The following is a 10,662-nucleotide window of genomic DNA, read 5'->3' as shown; positions in this document are numbered from 1 at the left end:
GAAAAAATTAATAAATAAAAGGTGTCTCCAGGTATTTTCCAAGGAAGAATTGTACCAAGTCTAATGAGAAAGGGTGAAGAATTAAGTGAATCGAAGCATTTTGAAAAGTGACTGGAAGAAGTAAGGAAGGTGAGGAAATATACTAGGTCTCCTGAGCATATGAACGAAAAAATATGGAAGACAAGAAGGAGTGAAGGAATGAGAGAAGGATGGGAGATATGACCGGATGATTGGGTGAGTGGATGGTGAAAGGAAGGCAGGAAAGAAAGACTGATGGAAAGAAGAAAAATTAGAATGAGGATGGAAATGGGAGAGAGGCAAGAAGTAAATATACGACTGAAGAAAGGAAGGAAGGTAGAAAGAAAAGAAAGAAGGAAGGATGAAAGGAAGGAAGGATGGAAAGAAGGATGGGAATTCATCAAGTTAGATGGGAAATTCATTCAAATATATACTAATCACACACACACACACACACACACACACAAAACCAGAAAAGACACACACATAAACTGACACAAGAGGCATTGAATGGAGCCCACGTAACCATAGCAACCACCTGACGCTACCAAGACCAAAACAACAACAAAGATCAGCTGATTTGATGCCGTGAGCGTCTTCGGGTTAAGAGGTGTAGTGAGAGCAAATACGAGTTGTAGATAAAGAAGGCATTAGAATTGTGTGTGTGTGTGAGAGAGAGAGAGAGAGAGAGAGAGAGAGAGAGAGAGAGAGTGTGTGTGTGTGTGTGTGTGTGTGTGTGTGTGTGTGTGTGTGTGTGTGTGTGTGTGTGTAAAAAGTAGGTTAAACACTGATAATTACCTTTAAAACAGGAATATAGATGAAACAGCTTAAGATATGTATGAACTGAGAGACACATCGAGAGTGGCTGAGTTGTAACGTGTTCGCCTTGTGACCTGCGTGTGTCTCCTTCTCTACTGTTCGAAAAATCAGGAGTGGTGGATATTTATAGCGACTGTTCGTGTTTTCCTTTCACCTCAGCTTGTCCCAGATTTTCGTCCTTTCATTCTTAGTTCACCCAGCTCAAAGACAGACAATACGACGGCTCTACCTCCTTCCCACAGCACTTCTTCGTGACTGGCATCATATACTAGTGTTAATCTGAGCATTTCAGCATTCAAGATGGAAAGATGGCAATTTCAGGCCAAGTCAGAGTGAAAGGAATGGATTTACCTTTTAATTTTTACCTGTTCTATTTACTCTCGTTCTGTACAGGTGACAAAACCGTATTCCCGTAGGTTAATGAAGCTCCCTAACACCACTTCCTTAGCGATTTATTTTTGGATATGGGTGGTTAAATATCCTTGCGTACGTTATCTATGCTGAGTATGGCGATATTGGAAGGATATACTGTAACACAGAGGAGGACCGTAAGGAGCAACAAGGAAAAATAAATCGCCTAGATAAAGGTGTTAGGGAGCTACTGATGCAAATACCGGCCAGACTCACGCGGATACAAAATTAATTAATACAGTAATTTGATCTACATAATACTTCCCTCACTATACTGCAGACACCCTTTCATCCTCGTACTCTGCTAGCATGGGAGAGGGAGAGAGAGAGAGAGAGAGAAAATATAACAAAGCCTGCAACTTTAATTCCCTGTATGATTCTCTCTCTCTCTCTCTCTCTCTCTCCTCTAATTTCATTTCTTTTTTCTTATCTTTCCTTCCTCCCTCCCCACCTCCTTCTCAATGTTTCTCTTTCTCATCAACATCCTTTCTTCCTCTTTGTCTGTCTGTCACTCTGTCTCAGTTAATCAAAGTATTTCATCTCTCTCTCTCTCTATCTATCTATGTCTGTCTATCCATCTATCTATCTATCTATTTATCCATCTATCTATCTTCCTGTCAATCTGTCTCAGTTCATCAATTTGCTGTTTACCTATCTATGTCTACCTGCCTATATCTATCTTTCCATCTACCCATCTCTCACTACCTGCCTATCTCCATCTTTCTATCTACCCATCTATCTATTTCTCTACCTACCCACCCATCTTTCCCCTTTCCTCCCAATCAACAGGGGGGAAAAAAAGACACACTGGAGTTTAAACGAAGACAAATATCCCCATTTTTCTTCCCTATTTGTCAATTCCTCTTCTTCCCTTTTCCACCTCCCTCAACCTTCCCCTCTACCTAAAGCGGTCTACACGTCCCCTCAGATCTGGCGATGCTTTGTTTCCATGGTAACGTGTGATACTCTGATATATATATGAGGGGAGAAAGACAGAGAGAGAGAGAGTATTCAGATATACACAGATCATCATTATTTTCCGTCATTTTTTAACAGAGGAATATATAGTAGACTGAGAGAGAGAGAGAGAGAGAGAGAGAGAGAGAGGGGGGGGAAGAGGTCCAGAACAAGGATTCTGGCGCGAGATGGCAACCCCTTGTTTACCTTCTGCTAGAGTTGCCAGATCCCCCCAGATTGTCGGGGCTTATGGAGGTAGGTAGGTAGGTAGGTAGGTAGGGGGGTGGGATGGTAGGCATGTAGGTACGTGGATGGGTTGGTAGTTGGGATAGGAAGTAGGTAGGTTGATAGGTAGGTAGGTAAGGGGGTGGGTTGGTAGGCATGTAGGTATGTGGATGGGTAAGTAGTTGGGATAGGAGGCAGGTAGGTAGTTGGGACAGGAAGTAGGTAGGTTGGCAGGTAAGTAGGTAGGTTGGCTGGAAGTTGGGATGGGAGGTAGGTAGGTACCTGAGACAAAATGAATAAAAAAAAACTGGTGGATAGGTAGGTAGGTAAGAAGGTAGGTGGGCAGGAAGGTAGGTAGGTAAGTAGCTAGGTGGGAAAGAAGGTAGGTAGGCAGGTAGGCAGACTGGTAAGAAAGGAGGTAGGTACGTATATAGGCAAGTAGGTCAGGTAATATGACGTCAGCAAGAAGGCAAGCAGAAAGCAGTGGGAAGGGGGCAGGTGAGCAGACAGGTGAAAGAGGCAGAGACACAGATAGCAGTAGGATCCGTTGCACCGCTTCCTAAGCGATTTATTCTGCGTAGTACACCTCAATTACCTCTTCTGTGTCTTCAATGCAAACTATGTCGATATGCAAATGATCTAAATACCATACAATATGATGTTAAGGTGCGATGTAAAAAATAAATCGCTAAGGAAGAGATGTTACGAACATTCCTATACATCTACAGGCAAAAATTACTTTAAATGTCTATAAGGCAGGATGGTGAGGAGGGAAAGGAGAGACAAGAGGGAAAGACGAAAAGATAGGGAGGAGGGGGAGAGAAGCAAGTAGGGTTAGGAGGGAGGGAAGGTTGGGAGATGGGGAGGGAAAGAGAGGAAGACAGGAAGAAGGGGAGAGGAGGGAGGGCAGGGAGAAGGGGAGAGAAGGGAAGGTGGGAGAGGAGGAATGGTAGGAGGAAAGGTAGAGAGAGGGGAGGACGGGAAGGTGCAGAGAAGAGGAGGGGGAGAAAGGAAGGTCGGGCAAGGGATAGAAAGGAAGGTAAGGAGAGGGAGAGAAAGAAAGGTACGGAGCGGGAAAGAAAGGAAGGTAGGGAGAGGGATGGATGACTGGAGAGGGGGAGAGGAGGGAAGGCAGGGAGAACAGGGAAAGGGGGAAGAGAGTGGGGATATGAGAGGGTGGAGGAAAAAGAGAGAAAAGGAGGGAAAGAAGGGAGGGGGAGAGGGAGGACGACGCGAGAAGGACAAGAAGGAAGGGAGGAAGTAAAGAAGTAGGAGGAGGGGAGAGGGAGTGAGAGGAGGAACTGGAGGAAGAGAGGGGGGAAGAGAATGACAGGAGAGGCAGGGAGAGGAGGGAAAGAAAGATAAAGGAAGGAAAGACGAGAAGGGAGGGGGAAAAGCATTAAGTTCAAGAGGGAGGGAGAAGGGAAAAGAGGGAGACAAGATAAAGGAAGGAAAGACGAGAAGGGGAAAAGCATTAAGCTCCCTCAATCCATTCACCACAATGACCTCTTAATTCTTACCTACAAGACGATTTTATTCAGCTTAGGAAAGGCTACTAGAAATGGAGGGGTTATCGCCTTCCGTAACCCCTTCATTACTCTATTCACCTAAACTTGACCCAGATTTTCGTCCTTTTGGAGCTTATTTTCCGTAGCTCCATGACAGAAAAGATAATACTACGATTCTACATCCTTTCCACAGCGCTTCTTCGTGACTAGCATCATAATTTCTTGTTACGACTCAACATTCAAGATGAGAGATGGCAATTTTACGCCTTACCTCTTTTTAATCAAACTTGGCCTAAAATCACCAAGCGATTAACACCAGACTATGATGCTAGTCAAAAAGAAGTGCCAGGAGAAGGATGCAGAGCCGTAGCATTGCCTTTTTTCGCTACTGAGCTACGTGAAATAGGCTGCAGTAGGACGAAAATCTGGGCCAAGTTAAGATGAAAGAATTACAGTCAACGCGAACAGAAAGTAGAAAATAAAATAAAATAAAATAAATAATAATAAATTATAAATAAAATAAATAAATGATAAATAAATGAATGAACTATAGTCAACGCGAAAAGAAAATAGAATAAAATAAACGATAAGAATTAACTTGCGTAAAAGGAGTTGCAGAGGCTGAGGAAGTTGAGGGAATTTTAGGCCCAGTTAAAGTGACTCGACCAGCGTAAAATCAATGTCATATACGAATCAATAAGAGTAAATGTACCTCAGGCCACGGGGTTGTAAATAATCTGATATGCAAACAGACAGACATCGGGAAGGTGAGAGCATTTGCAAACCAACACGGGCGAAAATCAGGCCACGAAGATGTAAATAACTGGACAGGTAAACAGATGGTGATTGGAAAGGTGAGGGCATTTACAAATCAACAGGTGTAAATATATCGGGCAACAGGTGTAAATAAATTGTACAGGTAAACAGATGGAGATTGGGAAGGTGAGAGCGTTTACAGATCAACAGGTGTAAATATCAGGCCACGAGAATGTAAAATAATTGGACAGGTAGAGACTGACAGGGATAGCATTTACAAATCAAGGTGTAAATATCAGGCCATGAAGATGTAAATAATTGGACAGGTAAACAGACGGTGATTGGGAAGGTGAGGGTGTTTACAGATCAACAGGTGTAAATATCAGGCCACGACAATGTAAAATAGTTGGACAGGTAGAGACTGACAGGGAGAGCATGTATAAATCAAGGTGCAAACGTATCTCAGGCCACGGGATATGAATTTGTTGTACAGGTAAATAGGGAGTGAAAGGTAACGTGGGGGAAAGGATTGAAAATAAACAATGAAGGTAAAGAAAGAGAATGAAAGAGCAAATAGAGGATAAAGGGATACGAAATGAAAGATGGGGAAGGGAGGAAAATGTGGAGAGAAGGAAGAGAGGAGAGGAGAGGAGAGGGGAGGAGAGGGGAGGGGAGGAGAGGGGAGAGGAGAGGGGAGAGGAGAGGGTAGTGACGTGAGGTGATGTGATGCGGGGTAAGGTGAGAAAGGAGAGGAGAGTGAGGAGTGAAGAGATGGGAAAGGTAGGGAAGGCATGATAAAAGAAAGGTAAGAAAGGAGGAGAAAGGAAAGAAAAGAAAAAGAGTAAGATAGGAAAAGACATTACAAGAGGAAAGTGAAAAGAGAGAGAAAAAACAGAAAAGAGAGCAAACAGAAGAAAGAGAAAGAAAAAACAGAAGCGACAGAAAACAACACAGAGGAGCAAAAAGGAAAGACAAAAGAGAAGGGAGAAGTTTGTGTGTGTGTGTGTGTGTGTGTGTGTGTGTGTGTGTGTGTGTGTGTGTGTGTGTGTGTGTGTGTGTGTGTGTGTGTGAGAGAGAGAGAGAGAGAGAGAGAGAGAGAGAAACTTACGAGAGTAGTATATTTGAACTTTGAATTTTATGAAGAAAGTTGTAGGAAGGGTGGATAGATAGACAAAGATGTAGACAGATAGATAGGTAGATAGATCGATCACTGAGGATAGATAGATGAAGACAGATAGATATACTTTGAATTTTATGAAGAAAGTTGTAGGAAGGGTGGATAGATAGACACAGATGTAGGCAGATAGATAGGTAGATAGATCGATCACTGAGGACAGATAGATATATAGGTATTGTAAGGTAAAGTGAACACCCTATAGTAAAGGTTTTAAGTAATTGGGGGGAAATGTAAAGTAGTGATATAATGCATGTAATTCTGTTCTCTCTCTCTCTCTCTCTCTCTCTCTCTCTCTCTCAAACCACCTATACACACACAATACGTACAAATACACATAAATTTCCGTATCAAACAGGGACATAACGTAACAATGTATTTATAAATTTAGCGACGGTCGACGAGCTAAATTTTCACTCGCTAAATTAACATGAGGTCAATTCACTGCCATTAGGGAGATGGTGGTGTGGTGTGGTGTGGTGTGGTGATGATGATGATTACTACTACTACTACCCTACTACTACTACTACTTATACTACTACTACTACTACTATTATTATTATTATTATTATTATCATTATTATTTGACAATGTGCAACCTCATAATAAATAAACTGGAAAGAGACTCAAAATTATAAGTTGATATAAGGCTGTCTGATCTCTTAAAACACACACACACACACACACACACACACACACACACACACACACACACACACACACACACACACACACATCGAGAAATATAAAAATGACAGAAACGGAAAATAGGGTCAAGGTCCTGAAATAGGTATGGGTTGGCCTTCATCCCCATCCCCCCTCTCTCTCTCTCTCTCTCTCTGGAGTATGTGGAGAGTCGTGTATATAAGCTTAAAATAGACCATTCTGCCTCCAGGAAAAAAATAAAAAGCAAAAATACATTAGCGACAAAGCAGATGTGATGAAAAAACAAAAATCCTGTGATATGAATGATGAGTTACGTTTTACTGGTTTTACTTCTCTTTCCTCATTTCTTTATTATTTTTTTGGGGGGAATGTAACCCGACCTGGGAAATCTGGAAATGGTATCGTATATATGAACGGAAAAATAGGCCTCTCTGATTCACACACACACACACACACACACACGCACACACACACACACACACACACACACACACACACATACTATCGGTAAACAACAAGCTCTAAGAGACGAAAAATAAAATGGAACACGTGTGGATTTAACTCACGCTCTCCCTCTCTCTCCTTTTTTTTTTTTTAAAGGCAATGTGATCCCGATCGGAAATTCTGGATGACGAATCGTATATATGGACTAAAATAATCCTGACTGGTTACAGAAAAAATAGTTAAATATACAGACAGGTAGGTAGACAGACAGATATAAAAAGATATATGAGAGACAGACAGATAGACAGACAACAGACAGAATATACAGACAGGTAGGTAGACAGACAGATATAAAAAGATATATGAGAGACAGACAGATAGACAGACAGACAGACAAAAACAGTCAGACGGACAGAAACACAGACAGCAGACGAAGCCGGACGGACAGCAGACAGCCAGAGACACACAAACTGACGGGCTGAGACAGACAGAGAGAGACAGCAGACAGACAGACAAATAGATAAACAGATCACATATAACACCCGTAAAATCGAAGAGATACGAAAAAAAAAAAAACATTCCTTGAACACCAGGTCCTTGAAGTAAAACCGAAAAATAAAAAAATCTCTGGAATATCCGTATATATTTTTTTTTTTTTTTTTTTTTTTAGGGGGAAAATAAGCTGACCTGGCACATCAAAAAAGTAATTAGTGCCAAATGAGGTGGAAAAAAAGGTCGACATGAAAGGCGGTGATATGGGGGGGTATTAGTTTTCCTGGAAGGGGGAGAGGGGGGAGGGGGATGTGGGGGAGGGGTAGAGGAGGAGGAGGGAGAGGGAGGGGAAGGAGGGAGGGCGATTATAGACCTTCCTCAGTGTCGACGCAAAAGTGTACTAGAAAGCGCTCGAGGCGCCTCCACCAATGCCAGTGTCACTAAAAAAGATCCGGATCCGGATCCGTGGATAAAGCATCCAGATCTGGACCCGCCCCCAAATTCAATCAATTGTTTCTTGGTCCCTGGCGCACCTTTGCACAAAATTTCATCGAAATTCATTAGGGACTTTTGGAGATATTGTGCTGGATACTCCGGATCCCACCCCAAATATAATCATTTCTTCCTTGGCCCATGGCCCACTCTTCCACAAAATTTCATCAAAATCCCTTCATAACTTTTTGAGTACCGTAATCCTGCTAACCGACTGACAGATAGCCAAACAAACAAACAAACAAACGCAGGATAAAATATAACCTATCTGGCGGAAGTAATGATCTTTGGCTCCTGTGACTCACTCGCATCCGAATAAATCGCTTAGTGGTAACTGCAAGGGGATACTAGAATACTACCGACCATGAGGCGGCTGATGGAGCTAATGTAATATATCTCAGGCATCAAAACCCCCAAATGAAACCAAAGAATATATTCAGAGCCACAACCAAACTTTGACCTTGATTCGTTACCTTGACCTTTGACCTATCTATTCCAGAATTGGGTCACTTCTTCTCAGTTGCCTACCCAATGAGTGTACCCATTTTGAAGTAAATCGGATCTAACATGACTGAGATATCTGTATTTTATTAACCTGGATACAAAGGTAAAAACTGGAAAAGATGGAAGAAGATGAAAAGGAGGAGGAGGAGGAGGAGGAAAAAGACGAGAGAGAGAGAGAGAGAGAGAGAGAGAGAGAGAGAGACACACACACACACACACACACACACACACACACACACACACACACACACACACATTCACAATGGCTGTCTTCGGCGTCTTTAGTAACTGATGTGGCGTTACCCGGAAAAGGATACTAGAGTTGTTCCAATCATGAGACGGGTAATGACCTCTCTTGGAAGGGGGGTCGGAGTGGGTGAAAGATGAGTCCAGGAAACTACTGCGACGAGGGAGGGGGTGGGGGACAGGGGGGAGGAGAAAGAGAGAGGGGGGGAGGAGAAAGAGAGGAGGGGAGAGGAAGGAGGGGAGGGGTAGTGGTGGAGGGGTAGGGGAAGGTGGGTGGGGGTGGGGGAGTGGGGGGTGAGAGGGAAGGAAGAGGGGCAGGGGAAGGTGGGTGGGGTATATGGAGTGGTGGGTGAAAGGTGGGGGGTGAGAGGAAAGGGGAGGGGGAAAGAGGGAACAGGATGGAGGGGAAAGAGCAAGGGAGAAGAAGGAAAGGGGGTGACTGGAAGAGGGACGAGGGTAGGGGGGAGATAGGGAGGGGGAAAAAAAGGGGGGGGATTAAAATGATGCCTCCAGGAAGCTACTAAAGACATGTTGACAATCCTGGAAGCCTGGAAACCATTAAAGGTCCTGGAAACCCACTGGATGGTGAAGAGGGCTGCTGGGGATTTAAAGGCGTCTTGTTTTTAGGCGAAAGAGAAATGACCGAGGAAGAGGTGTGGTTTATCATTTTCCCCAATTTTATCACTGTCTTCTGCATCGTCATCTTCGTCATATTCATCATCGTCGTCGTCATCTTCGTCATTACTGTCATCGTCATCATCATCGTCGTCATCTTCATCATCATCATCGTTGTCATCTTCGTCATTACTGTCATCATCGTCGTCATCTTCATCATCATCATCATTGTCATCTTCGTCATTACTGTCATCATCGTCGTCATCTTCATCATCATCATCATTGTCATCTTCGTCATTACTGTCATCATCGTCGTCATCTTCATCATCATCATCATTGTCATCTTCGTCATTACTGTCATCATCGTCGTCATCTTCATCATCATCATCATTGTCATCTTCGTCATTACTGTCATCATCGTCGTCATCTTCATCATCATCATCATTGTCATCTTCGTCATTACTGTCATCATCGTCGTCATCTTCGTCATTACTGTGATCATCTTCGTCATCATCGTCATTTTCTTCGTCCGTCTTCGTTATTTTCGTCATCCCTTTCTTCGTCACCATCATCATCATCATCTTCGTGGACGTCCGCCATCATCATCATCATCATCATCACATCCATCGTTATCACCTTCATCGTCGTCGTCATCCTTATCATCGTCATACTATCCATTTGTTACCTAACGCTGCATCCTATGAGGGGCAGCCTCTACAGAAGGACCTATAGGCGTTTTTGTCCCTCTTAAGTAACGAACCCTCTTCCCACGCCCCACCACCACCCTCCCTTACATATTCTCACAACTTATTTATCCATCTCTCTCTCTCTCTCTCTCTCTCTCTCTCTCTCTCTCTCCACTACAGTACGGAATAAAAAAAAATACGAGAAGAATCTATATGTGAACGAAATGATAAGGAAATTAGCAAGAGAAAAAAGTATGTGGACGAAAAGGCTGTATATGAAAAAATGCGAGTAAAAAAAAGAAAAGAAAATGGATGCAAATAAAATATGGGATTGGCAAAATATACTTAATGAAAAATATGTATGAACGAAACAGAAAAGTAGGAGAGAGAGAGAGAGAGAGAGAGAGAGAGAGAGACGAAAAGCAAGTACACGAACGAAACAAAAAGATCAAAATGAAACAAAAGCACTCGGGGGCTGAATGCTAATCGCCCGCCAAAATATGTTGTTCTCTGAGGTAAAAATTTTGGAAGCCAATTCGCAAAACTCTACGGAATTCAGCCACCGCTTTTCACGGCCAATATATATACGTATTAAATATTAAAAACTATACGGCGTCATTCGGTTGTCTTCGATCAAATCCTCCCCAAA

Source organism: Coenobita brevimanus, chromosome 49, assembly GCF_032717465.1.
Source record: "Coenobita brevimanus isolate Jiangsu-jjx chromosome 49, ASM3271746v2, whole genome shotgun sequence".
NCBI classification, from domain to species: Eukaryota; Metazoa; Arthropoda; class Malacostraca; order Decapoda; family Coenobitidae; genus Coenobita; species Coenobita brevimanus.
Note: the sequence above shows the minus strand (reverse complement) of the source record.